Here is a 15,639-nt window from a genome sequence, read left to right as displayed (position 1 = left end):
AGCTTGGTATTTTAAAGGGAAGAAGAAAGTGGTGACATAAACACAAGGCCAGACAACAGGTAAGGCAGAGGTAAGTAAGATTTCACAACCTTTTCCCAGCATTTTACAAACGTCCCCTTACAGAAAGCCAGAGGTAGACCAGAAGAGCATATCTGCTACAGCTGTGGCACCGAGGCTCAGCACAGAATCACACATTTGAAGCAACAAGTCGGACGAGCAGAAGAGGAAGAGAGTCACTCGCTACAAAGCCTTGGCACTACAGCATTTTCCAGCTAGGTTAATCATGTATTTTAAACTCTAGGATAAATATCAGCTAAAAAAAAACAACAGTGTTATGGTTAACACAGATCTGTTAATAAAACAAATTGCCTCATCTAGTTTGGTCAAATACATTAGAGACATGAAGCCTTTATAGTTGTTTCTTTCTCCTGCTCTATTCCAAATGCCAGAGGACTCTCCTGTAAAAGGTGACCGAAAGTAATTTCCAAATTATGGAAATCCAGAGCTGAACCAGAAAAGATGACTTCTGGGGTGCTCTATTACTTTGAAGTTGTATTTTTGAAGCATTGTCCTTTAAATTAGGGTTAATAAATAAATAAATTCTCTAAAAGTAACAAGAAAGAACAAGTTAAGAAAGGTTTTCTAAGAGTTTCTTTTCCCAACAGAAGCAACAGTGGAGCATGGAAGAATATTTAAGGCTTGATGTCTGTGCCTTAAGAACAGAAGGTTTCCCAAACTGTTTCCAGCGTAGGAAGGGAGAGGAAGTTCAGATACCAAATTCTCAGGAACAGCAACTCTGTAATTTGAAGATGTGACCTTAAAAAGCTCTGTTGCTTAATCCCTCTCAACAATAAATCCCTAATCATATTCTAATCTCTTTCTACTCCCTTCAAGAAAACATATGCTTGTAATCTGTAGGTTTGTATTGTGCAAGTTATTTGTATTTCTGGCCAAACCACACTGCAGTGGGTATAAAATAAGTATCACTTTACCAGGTAAAAAACTCGAAAGGATGTACTTCCAACTGCTTACCAGAAAACCTGCACGACATTGCCTGAGCATGGAATTCCAGATGGTACCAGTCTGTCTTTTACTCTATCTCCTTAGTGGTTAGTTTCTAGTACAAAAAGGTGAACTACCTAGTCCAGAGAAATGGTCTATTACTCCAACCTTTAAAAACTCTTTTTGGATACAGGCCCCTTGCTAAAGAATCTACCACACAGTGAGCTGTTTAGTGCTAAAGTTCTCTACCTCCAACATCTTTTAAGAATCATTTCAGTATTACAATGAAAAACTGAAGTAATCAGCTTTCCACTTCAGTCAATTAAAGCCATAAGCCTGCAGGAACGTAACTACTTGGCTATCCAAACAGCTTTTAAGAACTGTTAGGGAGCATGGTAAAGGTTAATTTCTGTGTTCTGAAAGGGCCAACCAACCAGCAGGATAAAGAAGAATTCCCTGGTGAGCCCTCAGACAAGCTGCTAGCCACATGACAGGCAGCGAAGAGACAGGGTCTCAAGCAGTTGTCACTTCATGAGTTAATGACTCTTGCTTCTCATCTTCAAACTTTAGTTTCAAGAATATATGGATTTTACCACTGTTTTTAACAGACGTTCTACAATCACTGCATACAAGTTTTTAGCCACAGAGAAGCTGGTAGTGAAGTAGGCAAAGAGAGCTTTTAAATCACTTGAAACTCTGGTTCAGCCAGCCTGAAGAAATCCTGATGTCTGCTAGGCTGAGAGGCGATCAGACTGGCATTCAGCTCTGACCACATGAAACACCCGTGGCACCAAGTCGATTAAATCAAAACACAAGGTGTTAACCAATTCAAGATATTGTTGGAGAGAAAAGCAGGGAACTACTCAGACTAATTTCTGTCAGCAACAAGAGCAGTTAAGACAGCTAGAACAAGTTTCACAAGTGAAGTCCTAGCAGTATTCTAGGGTAAAATTGAGTGTAACAAAAAGCAAGCAGTTTATAATTGTTTCAGAACACAGGTGTGTGGAAGAGGGAGAAGAGCACATGGCTGTTATACATGACATAAGGTTTTTAAAATACACACACCATCCTAAAAATCCCAAGCAGTAAGATGCAACTTCTCTCTCAATAGGCCAGTGCCATAAAACTTTGATTATACTTTCATCTGTAATGATAAATAGGGCCTTAGAAAGTCTGCTTGTGTGTATAAAAACATTACAGAACACAAGATTTCTCTTCTCCCCTTAGAATGCATAAAATTGGTAATAAATGTGATCCAGAGGGGAAAAGATGACAATGCCATTTGCATCAAAAAGAAAAAATGCTCCATGAATTGTAAGAGACAACCACAGCTGAAGAACTTACTACACTGAATCAAGGAACACTACTTCCACAGCTTCAGATTGTTCCGGGTGTATTGTAGCATGTTACCTACATTTCCTAATGGGGCAAAAGAGTGGAACTAAGATGAAAGATGGAGCTGTAGAGAACTTCAGAATAAAGTTTAAATAATCCTAACACTATGGCAAACTCTTGTACTAGAGTTACAGTAGTTCAGATGGGATCTTCCTTGCTTTAGCAATATCCTCAAGTCAGGAATTTGTTCTTCTGTTTTGTGTTTGGGGGTGAATGGGGTTTTTTTGGTTGGCTTGTTTCTTTAAGCCAACATCTCTTCTGATGCTGTTAGTAGATAATCCATGGGATGCCGCAGCCCTTCAGAGACCATGCACCATACAGTAGCTAACTTGGAAAATTAAAGTGCCATTTGAAAAACGTTCAAAAAAAAGTTTCTCTTTAGGAGGCAACACACTGCCAGCCAGCTGACTGGCAACATCTTTTCTGTGTAAGATCCAAGACTAGATAGGAATGCATTATGATAGTGCTTCTTCCAACACTTTCTCTCATAAATCCCAGTTTCCACATGTAACAGATGTTATACATGCAGTCTAAAGTCTAACTCTTAAGCTACAGCCTGTTGGTCCAGAATTTGTCTCTAGCTGCAGGCAATGTGGCATCTTTGAAGTTAACCACCCCACTCCTGCTACTGCAACTCCGCTGCAAAACATTCTACAATGAAGGGGAAAAGGAAGGCAGCACAGGAAAAACTCCACACATTGTAAACCATCATGGATATTTTGCATCTCAGTGCATGAAATCTAATACCCCTTAAGTTCATTTGCATAATAAAATAGCGCAGTGAAGCCATGAAGTTGTGCAAGTCATTTAAAATACTGTGCAATTTATTTCCAGCGAATACAAAAGATAAAGGGCAGTAAATACCAACTTTTACCCACAAACACAGGACAAACTAGTACTTAACCTGTTGTATATCATTATCATTATGCAGCTCTAAATGCCTGAGACAATGCTCAGGAATGTTTTCTGCCTCTTTTCAGGGAGGGTTAAAGACTAGAGTCTCTTAAAGCAGAAGTCTGCAAGTGCAAATTCTAGTAAGCATCTTTCCAAGTGGTGGTAATTAGCAGTGTCACAGTGGAGAATCCTACATTAGCATGCCTTCTTTCTTCAGCCACTGGATGTCTGGAAGTCTCAGGAGTGTAGCTAGGCAGATCAACAACACGGGACAGGAGGAGGGGTTTTGCAGTGCTGTACTAGCACAGCACATGCTGTGAAAAACAGCACACAGACCTGCTAAGGTTTCTTGCACATAGGGAAACCGACCATATAGCACATGGACATGCTTGTGCTGAAGGACTACAGCAGTCTTAATAAATGAAGTGTATGAAAAACACTATTAAGAAAGTAGTAGTATTAAGCTTGCATCCCCACCTCTTCAGGCCTACTTGTCCACCACACAAGCAATAACTACTATTGTAGTAAGAAACAGACAAGCTTTTTGCCCTGTGTTGCAAGGCATCTGCATGGACAAAGTAATCTCATTTTGACCGCAGCAACCAGATCTGTTCAGAGTGATTTGGAAAGCAATTTCATGTAGCAGATTCAAAGGGGCACTGAAACTGCTCTTTATTCTTCCACCTTCCATGCATTAGTGTTTGGTGGCTCCAGGCCCAACAAGAAAGATATGGTGATAACTGATAAAGGAGTATAGTCCCAGCTCCTGGGAACAGTCTGGGGAAAGTATTCAACTTTGATTAGGGAAAAAAATCCCAGAGGCTTCAGAGCTGACCTGCTACCACTGCAGTGTCTGCATTTCTGTCTTCCACAAGTTACTTAAGTCAACAGCTAATGGTCCAGGAGACTGTAGAAAAGACACCTGTGGGAGGCTAAGTAGCACAAATAACCCAAGCAACTGGAGAAAGATCAGTTCAACTTGTGTTATTCTTATCTACGAACACCAACACGTCAAAACCACAGCACTTAAGAGCCTGTTCTGTTTCTTCTCTGACAGAATAAACTGCCTAATGGATCGAACATATTTGATGTGGTCCCATGTGTCAGACCAGACACACAACAGACCTGAGCCATGTGAAATTACAGCTGAATGACAAGTTGTACACCTCAATTTTCCATAGCTTCTGTCAAATCAGGAGACAATGTCATGAATATCAAGTGACCAATTCCATTCACTGTTGCAGGATTGCCAGAGCACTAGTTCCCTTCCAGTTGGGACTCAGCACCTTCACCTTGATGGAACTAATGTAAGGACTTGTATTCTGACCTTTTTATAACAGGCCAGGATCTTGAAAGAGGGATGCAAGTGTGGTGGGGTGAAGGGAGCAAGAAAACACAGTTCAGCATTCTCCTGGTCCCTGGAAGAGGGAGAGCAATTACAAGTTCACAAACAACACCTAGTGAAGAATGAGAAATAAATTCTTTAAGAGGACAGGGCTGGATTTCAAAGCTCTTGGTAGGTCTGAGAAGTAGTTACAGGTGTTACATTTGGAGAAGTGAGAATGGACAAGAGACAGATGAAGAGGTGAACAAATTACAGGCTTGCAAACAATGGGCTACAGCAGGACTGTAGACAAGGATGTGGTCTGGTTTCATCCCCAGAAAACCACCACATTTCCTGGTGTGATGCTATTACATAGAAGGAAAAAATACATTCCTGAGTGTATTTGTCACCAGAAGTATTACAGAAGGTGACTATTCTGTTCTGCTTGCCTGATGACTTGCCAGTTGGAATGCTGTCACCCAAATTTGAATGCTTCTTGCAGAAGGGAGCAACTTAACCAAAGAAAGTCTGCACTTATCTGTGGGTCAGGTGTTTTGGAGTTGATTGGGGGGGGGTTGTTTGTTTGTGGTTTTTGTTTGTTTCACAGTGGAGTTGATTTATTAGCATGGCACTGATCTCTCCCCCAAATGGGAGTTGTCTAAAACATCAATTGTTTATAGAAAGGACAGTAAGTTTTAAGCCCATAAAGGAGAAAAACACCAAAAAGCCCTCTCCCTCTGATTTTGCAGGGTAGGTAACAGGAAAAGAAGCAGTAATTGCTGGAGTGGTAATACATTGAGATAATATATAACCACTTCCATGCAGCCTTCAGACAACATAGGTTCAAGTCTTCTCCAGTGCTACATTTTTACCATTTAAAGGATCTCCAAGATGCTAAAAGGAAAAAGCAGTTGACAACCCTGCAATTTCTCTTCTGTGGGAAGGAGAATGTGATTCTTATTGAGACTGGGAAAGAGACACACACCACAACAGTGAAGAAAGCCTTTCAGTAGGATCCGCATGCCCCTTCCCTGCTCCCATGCCAGAATCCTTTCTACACCACCTACCCAAAACCTAGCATTTCAGAGAGTTCAATGGCAGCACAGCAAAACAGTCCTGAGCATTCCTTTCCACACTGCAGAGCACACGGTTTGCTGACAAGGGTGAAAACAGCCTCATCGCTTCACAAACACGAGGAGGGGGCAGTCTCGTTGGCAAGCACTTGGCTGACAAGGCAATCTCATTGCACCCATGCAATCGACCCAATTTCTCAGCATACTGTGTTAAATTAAAAAGTCTCAGCTGTGAACTGAAGGACGAGTTCCTTTTTCAAATCTCCTCGTTGCAAGTAAGTGAGAACATTAAGTCACGTTCCACTGGAATTCCTCTGAGTCTATGAAGCAGTTAGGTACTGCTGCATTTGCAACAGGTAAAATTGGAACTGAGTAGGCTAGTTTCTGTTCCTTAAAACCTTGCTCAACTTCCCAGGAGAGAGGGAAATACCACTGAGGGTAAATGCACTTCTATATAATACCCTAGAAGCTAGTAGTTACTTTTAAATTGTCCAACATGGTTGTTAGCATTAACTATTAGTCAACTTCAGTGTAATTAAATTGTCAAGCATGGTTGTTAGCTTTAACTACTAGTCAACTTCAATGTAATAGCTTGTACACTTGCACAACCTTATTTTTGGTAGCAACCCTTGGATTTAAGGAACAGTAACTGTATCAGATATACTTAACTGAAATTTCTTAAGTCAACTCAAAAGCAATAGGACCCCAGGTATTTGCTGCCCTCATGCAAAATGAAAAAAGCCTTGTAACAACTTCAGCGGAAGTTTTTCTGGAGAAAGGAAAATAAGAATAATTTTGAAATTAAATCTGAAAGCTAGACTCTTTTGGATAAAGTTGGGGGAGGGAGGGCAAGGGGCAGGAAAATTTTGAATACCCGAATCTGGAGAGACATCCAGAAATTCCAGTTTTAGCAAAACAGACTGAACAAATGTCCCCCTCCTAGCCAGCATACAAAAACAGATCACAAGAAAGCAAACCCATGGAGTTTGGTTTTGCAGCCAGGTAAACTGACTCTTCTTTGTGAGATAGCATGAAATCTTCCTTATAATGAAACACAAAGATAATCCTAAAATGGAAACTCAAACTTTTTTCCTGTTTAGTATGCAGAAGATGCTATATTAAATTACACAACTACCTCAGTTCCCTTAACCAAAGCCCAGTATGTCTTCTGTCAGTAATACCCTCATAGCAGGCATCTGCCTGAAAAGCTGAGAAGCAGCCATGGCTATAATTCAGTTCTTTATTTTGGGTCAAGCAATAATGCTTTGAATACCAGAAGATCATGAAGATATCATGCATGTGTGGCAAGTGGCAGTACCCTGCATCTCTGACAGCCCTGGTTCCCAAACGCCTAGGTCTAAGCCAGACTTCCTCCTCCAGTCAGCTCTGTACAGTTAACATTAGTTGCTTAGTGAAACAGTAAAACTGAGCAAGCACTCTGGCAAGGCGGGGGGGGAAATCTTTCTCCATGCCTAACTTTTTCCTAACAGGCAGACTGCATCATTCTGTCTTGAGTGAGGAAGAAGCTGAAAATTGGCAGACAGAGGTGTTTTTAAAATTTATAAAGGATTTTTTTTTTTAAATGTGAAACTACCTAGGGACAGCCCTATGTTCTAGCAAAACAAAGCAATGCCTTTTAAGCCTGAAAGGCCCCAGGATATTGTCCTTAAACAAAGCCCTGTACACTTAGGGAGCCCAGATATTTTTCATACAAAACATCTGCTCTTAGTTTCTGTGAGGGATGTAGGTATGGTTTACTCTGAACACAGAAACATTAGGAAGCAGCAGGAGGATTTATGATATTCTGTTGAAATACATTAAAATTGATTTCAAAGACTCTCTGATGCTGCATAATACTTCATTAGCATTGTTGGAGTATCTGTGTACAAACAGTAGGAGTTCTTCAAACAACTCTGTTCTTTACAGAAGGAGGAGCAGAGAGCCAGAAAGAACAGACACAGTGCAGCAACACTGCTTGAACGAGCCATGTGCCCTCAATGGATGTTAGGATGGATTTAGGAACACAGACTGCAACAACAATAGGTCCTTTATACCCAAAAGCTAAATACAGAGTGAAGCTGCAGGCCGTTGGATCAACCTCCTTCATGCAGAGAATGTTTTATCATGACAGCTGTTGCATCTAATTAAACATAATGAAGCTGTGAGACTAACGCTTTAGACATGAAGTTTAAAGGTGGCCCCATAAACAATCCTCAAATAAGCTTTATCTCAGAGCCCAAAACAAATCACCACCTGTGGTCCTCCACTAGAAACACCAGCACGGGGCCAAGGACAGATGGAGACATTTAAGACCAACTTTTATTACAATTTCAGAGTATTTTAAACAACTTAACATTACGAAAACTTAGGTGAGTCAGCTGCACTAAGTAACATGATCCCCACAAGGGAAAGCAAAAAATAACTGAGTATCTGATAATCTTGATCCAGAACACAAACACTATTTTGTACCTCGTCTTAATTTTTTCATTTGGAAATTACAGGTGCACAATTTATGCAAATTATGACCTCCACAGTACCAAGTCACAACAAAGAGGAGCAGGTTCTGAAGGCATGAATAATGTAAATAAAAGCTAGAATAGCCTCAGAGCTCATCCTGAATCTGTGCAGCAATACTGGCGTCTTTCATTCCAATGCTTATGCAGAGGCAAAGGTTCTAGGTGAATGACTCACCTGGAGTCCAAGCTACACCATAGACTGTCAGCACACAGCTCTCAACATTTTCAATAGATCCTGTATGAACAGCACCAGCAGAAGATACAGTGACTGTCCTACTAAGGTGGAAGAGCAGCATATTATATTGGAAGAGGATGACTGTGTGAACACAAGGAGAGTCTAGGACTTATTCTCTCACAGCATTATGCCCTGGGAGTTTAAGACCACCAAGAAACAACAACTGGAAAAGTGTTCTCAACAACTGTACTCTTCCCAGATGCAGGCATTGCAGGATGTAAAGCAGCACTTTCATCAGATGTAAACTGGAGGAAGCTCAAGGATATTCAAAGGCATGGAATAATTTTCACTCAGGGACCAACTAAGCTACTTAAGACTTCTCAGTTTGGAAGAAAATTAACTGAGGCTAGGACATAATAGCATATAAATACATGAACATTACATGAACAGAATGGACAAGGTCGATGTGTTCATTACTAAAAACTAGAGTATCAACACTCTGAGCAAGAAAAAAGTTTTCTAAAATACTGCTGTAGGGAGGAGTTTTGTAGATAACTTCCCAAACAAGTGAAGGTTATCTAGGACAGTGTTTGTTAAAGCATACTGTGGATGCTGGAGAGTTCACATGGTTTCAAGGGGAGACTGGACAAGTTCACAGAAATCCATTTAGTAACTCATTATATAGGAACCCTTAGCCTCCGATACCTCAGCAGCTCAGAGGAAGGCAATGGTGCGTATCTTTGAAACATTCTTCCTCAGGCATCAGCTTTTGGCCAGCATCAGAGGTATACCATTAGTCTTTCTGCCTGACCTAGCAAGGACAGCCATGTTCTATAAAAAAGTCAAAGTGCAGAAGGAACAGGAACTCTACTTACTTAAAGAGAAATAGCAGTACAACAAGTCTCACAAGGCCCATGTTCATTCTGCATTCTAGATGTGAATTCATTTGTCAAAAAGGGATTTATTGATTCAACACCTCACCATTCTGTCTTACTCTTTCCATCATCAACCTCTTTTATTTTACCTCACCACCTTTGGTGGAACATACCACATGGCATTTGTGAAATTTGAGTGGGATTATGCAATACGATCACCTCTGATACATTAATAACCTGACCTATATCAAATACACTACCATGCTTATACTTCCCAACAAGGTACTTCAAACAACATGCAATGGGTGCTATTTGCCCCCAGATAAAGGTAGGTCATTGCAAGTCCTAGAATGTCACCTAAGCAGAGAGGTTGCTCTGAATAGTTACTATATCATACAGGAAAAGTGACTGGAAATATCAGTAAAATATCCCTTCCTGACCCCTACAACAGCTTGAAGGCTTCCAAAATTAACCTCTTCACAGTGCTTTCACTACAGAAGTGTGATGGCAAACAAATATGCACCAGTTGGTTCCCAAAGCGCACCCAGTGTCCAGTGGAGGCAGAAAAAGTAACTTTCCAAAGCTTGCCTGTGTAGCCGTATCAGCTTTTCAAGAGGGAAGCTACTCTCTCCCACAATGAGATCAACTATCAACTATGAGAATCCAACCAATTCACAACACATACTTTGTGCACCAGGAACTTTCTATAATCGCTTATCTCTACAAAGACAAAAAGTTACACGAACTAAGTTCTCACAATTAAAGTAGATTCAGCTAGATGTTAAAGAATAGCTTCCCCAAAGAACTCTGAAGCTGAAATCCTATAGTACAGGATTTGAAGTCCTCTAGCAGGCTACATGGGCTAAATTCAAGCACCCTGGAAGAAATATGAGATTCTTTAATCTCTCCAGTTAGTAGGCAACTCATGGATCTGCTCTATGCACCTGCAAGAACAATGGTTTCTTGGCAGAACAAACCAGCTCTAGACCCATTTTGTAAGCCTGCTCAAGATTTATCAACTGAACGTCCATCCACTTGCATCACCAGAGACTCTCACACACATTCCACACTGAGGTTAGAACCACCACAGCGTACATGCGCATTTCCATGCAAAAATTGAGAGAGGAAGACAAAGTGATACCTCTGAATTTTCCACAATAGCCAGAGCACTTGCTTATGGAAGTGGGAGGGAGAAGCAAGTGCATAACCCTCAATTCATATTCCCTCCTCAAAGCTAGGAGAAGGCTAACAGACGTTGTGTAGGGGTGTTGGCACCTCTTCCACTGAGCCTACACAGTAGGTACCAACCAAATACAAGTCCTTGGTCATCAAGCCAACAGTTTCTCTTATTTAATTCTCAGACTCAGTATTTTTCCAGTTGATAATACCAGGTGCTCATCAGTCTTAGGTGAGCATATGGCTGCTACTCATGCTCTCCCAAAGGCGAGAGCAGGTACAGAGAAGGCAGGTGATTTTTCCCTCAGTACAAATCAGGAACTAGAAACAAAATCTGCATCTGAACGGATGAGCAACATAAAAGCAGCATGGTTAGCTGCTACACTGAGCTACACCTTGCTTCCAGCCTCATGTAACAAGAATTTTCTCCCTTTCTTAACGGAAAGGATCCCGAACACTGCTCAGTAAAAGGCAGAGACTTCAGTTCTTTCTGCAAGAGCTGTACTTCTCAGTTCACAGGCTAAATATTATCCAGTGCTGAAACCAGGCTTCAAAGCAAGTACGTAACACAGCTAAAATACATTACTTAACATTGTGTGCAGTGTAGTGTAGTGATCTTAGACAGCACTGCCGTCCCTCAAGGTCATTTGAGTGATTATGGGATTTACAGTGTGCATAAAGCTCTTTGGACACAGAGGGCCCAACAAGAATGACACTGACCAGGAATCTTCAGTGGTCATCAAGAAGTCTTACTCACAAAAAGTCCTGACGTACCACAGCTTTTTTTCCTTTTTTTTTTTTTTCCTTTTGGTGGGCAGAAGAGACATTCATGTGGGCGGAGGGAGAAAGAAGAACAGGAAGGCTTATCTGCCCCCCTCTGCCCTTTAAGAAGGCTAAGAAATTCTTTAAGTAGTGACTAACATAACAGTTAACACCCTCTGACTTCTCTGCAGCAGCTACCATTCCAGAATAAACTGCCCTCAGAAATGCTTACTCAGTTCATTCAGGTTCTTGGCACAATTGTGAGATCATCCTCTTATAACTTCAGTCATCTGTGGACTACTCCCCAAAATTACTATTATTAGAATCCTCCACCTTCCTTTTGCAGCTATGACTGGGAGTTCTCATTTGGCAGGTGGAAGCTTTCTTACATTTATGTTTTGCACCAGAGTACATGCTTCCTGGTACGAGATACACCGTATTGTGTGAGGTACTGCAATTGGTGCTTACAAGGAAAGGAAAAGATTTTATTCCTGACTAAATCTGTATCTATCCATGAGCATATTTTAACGAATTATGAGCACTTAAGAATTGTTTTCAATTTCAGTTCAGTTATAGCAATCTGCTGCAAAGAACTTAATAGATAAAACTGCTATTTGTAGTTGGAAGATACAGTCTAGAAGACTGAATTGAGAAGATGTGGGAACGATTATTATTATTTCTATTTAGAATAAATTCCTGGCACTATACTTGCATCTCTTTGGGCTGGCTTGTCATAAACTTGCTGTTTTTGAATGCAATAATCTGTTCACCAACAGCTGTCTTCAAGTTCTTTTTTTCAGAATTCATGTATATTCAACACCAAACAGATTTGAAGGACTTGTTTAACCACTTAATGCCTAGCACAGACTGGCACATTATTAGCAACACAGGGCTTAGAAAAACCTTCTGAGTCACCTGTACCAGTTCCTCACTTCTACAGGCAGCACCATTAAATGGTGTCCTTGTCAAACTTTATCTTAAGTAATTAATGTTTAGACAGGTCTTGGAATAGTCTCTAAATAAGACCAATAAGGAGGGGAAAAAGAACTCAAAACCCACCATCACACATTTTGCTACTCTAATGTTTAAAAGTCTATTAAATCACAAGGTCTACTTAAAGCAGTCTTCCTCCTCTTTGGCATTCGAAACATTTATATTTTGTACCAGTGAAGGAAGAGTTAACTGGTTTAACTCTACCAGACTAAACTAGCCAAGCCATCTCCTATTGTGAGATAGCTTTCTGCTTCTAGACATCTTAAAACCCTTTTCTAGGTTTTACTTTGAATTTATCTCTTGTGGACACAGGTAAGTGCAGCCTGTACTCAGGGAAGGATCTCACCTTTTGTTAATGCCTTTTGTTAGTGCCTTCTGTTAAGAAGCCCTATGCATTGCACATGACATGGACAACAAGACAGTAATACTACCACTGACTAATCCTCATCCTTCTGTGCTATATTGTGAGGGGCTTTCTTTCCCCATCCCTTGGAGTTTAATTATTGCAATAGGACCTTATCACCCCAAGTCCTTCAATCCCCTTTATATGGTAGCCCTCTGCATCAATACCTCCCCCTCAACAGCACAGCATTATCAGATTTTATTAGGACACTCAGCTTTCTGACCACAGGCCATTACTAAAGGTATTAAGAAATGAGTAATATCCAGAGGTACCATATTTGCTCTTTAGCACCAGAAGCTAGTGAGTTAGACTGAATTTACTACTGTCCACACTTTACCCAGCTTTATATATGTGCACACAAGTATTGAAAGTTCTTGTGTGACACTACATCAAACGCCCTACTGCAAAGCTGACTTCGTTTTTTGTGACATTTTAATTTTTTTTCACCAATAGGAAATAAAATAAATCCACCTTTGATAAAGTAACAGAGAACGTTGATAGGTCAGATCAAATTAACGAATCTACAGACCAGAGATCGTGTTTCCTCCTCTTTCGGTAAGTAATGATCATTAGCCTGCTGTCATGCTGTTGTAGACAATTTATTAGATTGGCTTGTTTTGCAAAAGGATGTATTTCAGCAAAAATATCATCCAGTCAAATAGAAATAAGCTAGTAACAATCATCAGGGCAAGGGCAGAGAGAGAGAAAGCACACAGATCCTCCAGTCATGAAAAGATGCAAGGCTGACCAAATAAGTTTATTTAGCATTTCACTTGTTTCCAGATCACACAACAAGGGTTTGACAGGATGACATCTCTTCCATTTCCTTGCATCATAATTCACCACCAGCAAAGCCTAATGAACCTCTGTACAGACTAGGTGGAAATGATGTATCTGAACTGTTGGTAAACTCCTAGCCATAAACACTTATGAACTGGGGACATGTTACACATTTATAGCATACCCCAGAGAGATCTCATTACTTTGTAACAGTTACACAAGACAGGATGCCTGTGTTAAATTACAAATTAATAAAAACATTTATTTCAGAAGCATTTTCTGGACTAAGATTTATTTTGAGCACCGTAAGCATGCATCAGATCCAACTAATTGTGATTAAACACTACCACAGAATCTGGAATGCAGCTGGCTTTCTAGCACTTCACTTGGGTACTGAAGAATACAAAATCACTAACATTCTAGTGTTAATGGACTTACTACTTGTTTTTGATGAAAGAATAAGTTACAGACATGATCTGTAAGCTTTGTGAGCATATGTGTAATTTTTATTAAAACAACAGCTTTGTATAAAGATTTAATCCAGTGGGTTGAGGGGGGTGTTGCCAAAATTTTGCTGTCATCTTTACTTTTAAGCAACTGATGACTGGTGTGTAAAACTTCGCCTACAGCAGTATGAACTCTGCCAAGCAATATTATATTTACTTAGGCCATGCAGACAAGACACATGCAAACAAGTGTAGGTAATAAATACTTAGTTCCCAAGTCAAATAGCCATCGAAACTAAAATTGCTTCCCTGTGCATCCCAAGAGTTCATGCTATCATTCCTAACACATGTCAAAGGCTGTTGTCACATTTGCCCGGAGCACGGTTTTGCCTGTGGAGTGACAGCTTTACATCCTCTTGCACTGCTCCTTGCAAACTGACAGGAATCCTATTTAGCTGTATTAAGCTGGGAAGGATCCAAATCCAGCCTCAGTCTGAAACAGTCAGACCAAAGAGTGCCTTTATTAGAATAGCAAAATTCCTCCTTTCTATTTACAGTAAAGTGGCAGTTAGCCCTACTGAACAGAGTCCTGTCCATAAATCCCAGAGAGTAAGTCACATCTCAGAAATCATTACAGTTCTAACTGTCCTTCCCCAGAGAAAGGTGGCTTACACCATCCACTTTTGTTACTGCCTAGCTAGTCAGACAAGAAACAAAAATCCCCATCTATGAGGCCATATGAACATAATCATAGCAGGTAAAAGAATCAACATAGTCATACTTTGTTAAAAAAAAAAAAGGGGGGGTTTTCCACACCTATCCATAGCTTCCAGTACGACTTGGTCCTAAACCAGGATTTCAGATTATTCTGACCAGGGTATTTCAAGAAAGCACTCTGTAATTCAAAAGGCTAATAAGGCAGAAAGATTATTCACACACAGCCATATGTATCCATGCTTTGTAAATTATATATTTGCTCTCCTATTTGCAGAAGGGTCCTTTAGATATACATTTTTATATCCAGTAATATACCACCTCCTACTGATGAAGTACACCCAGGGAGACTGATGATTTAGGATTGAGCACTTTTTTTTTAGTACGCTTACAGAAGCTGTAATGTAGGTTAACCTAAGCATTCCTTTAAAAAAAATAAACTAATGTTATGGTGGTAAAACATCAATTGCTTATTACCATGAAGATAAGCTTGTTTACTCCCATCACCCAGGGTCTAGCTAATACGCACATGAGTTCTTCACTGCACTGCATTTTAAGAAATATTGCCTCTATTGAAAACAGATACGAACAACAATCTGTTCTCATTATGCTCTTCAGAGTTTCTAAGTGTCTGCTCCAATGATTGCTCAAAGCTTTGCATTTGGCGCTTGGTTTCTCAAGGGAATGACACTTTCCAAGTGGCAGAGTATTAGCAGACTTTAAAACGAACCCAGCAAAATCCCCACTAGAATGTGGGGGAAGAAGGGAGTAGGGGAGGTGGTAGGGTCAAGAAAAAGAAGGGATGAAAAAGACAGACAAATTTGTTGAATAAAAGAGAGACAGAAAAAAAAGATAAAAAAAAAAGAAACTGGTTTCTAACACTAAATGGTAAAGAGCACTGTGGAGTACTCGGCGTTTAGTTTTTAGGTCGCAAAACAAGCGGGAAAAAGTTTTTCCTATATTTACAGACACACATGTCCTGTATACATCTCCTGCAAATACTAGATGTAGCCAGTTCAGCTTTGCCATCTCTCGTTAAGTAGGAGTGTGATACAAGCTCCTAAGATTTTAACTCAGGAGTTACGCTTCTACCACGGGAGCGCTGCAGAAG

Source organism: Indicator indicator, chromosome 2 (assembly GCF_027791375.1).
Source record: "Indicator indicator isolate 239-I01 chromosome 2, UM_Iind_1.1, whole genome shotgun sequence".
Taxonomy (NCBI): Eukaryota; Metazoa; Chordata; class Aves; order Piciformes; family Indicatoridae; genus Indicator; species Indicator indicator.
Note: the sequence above shows the minus strand (reverse complement) of the source record.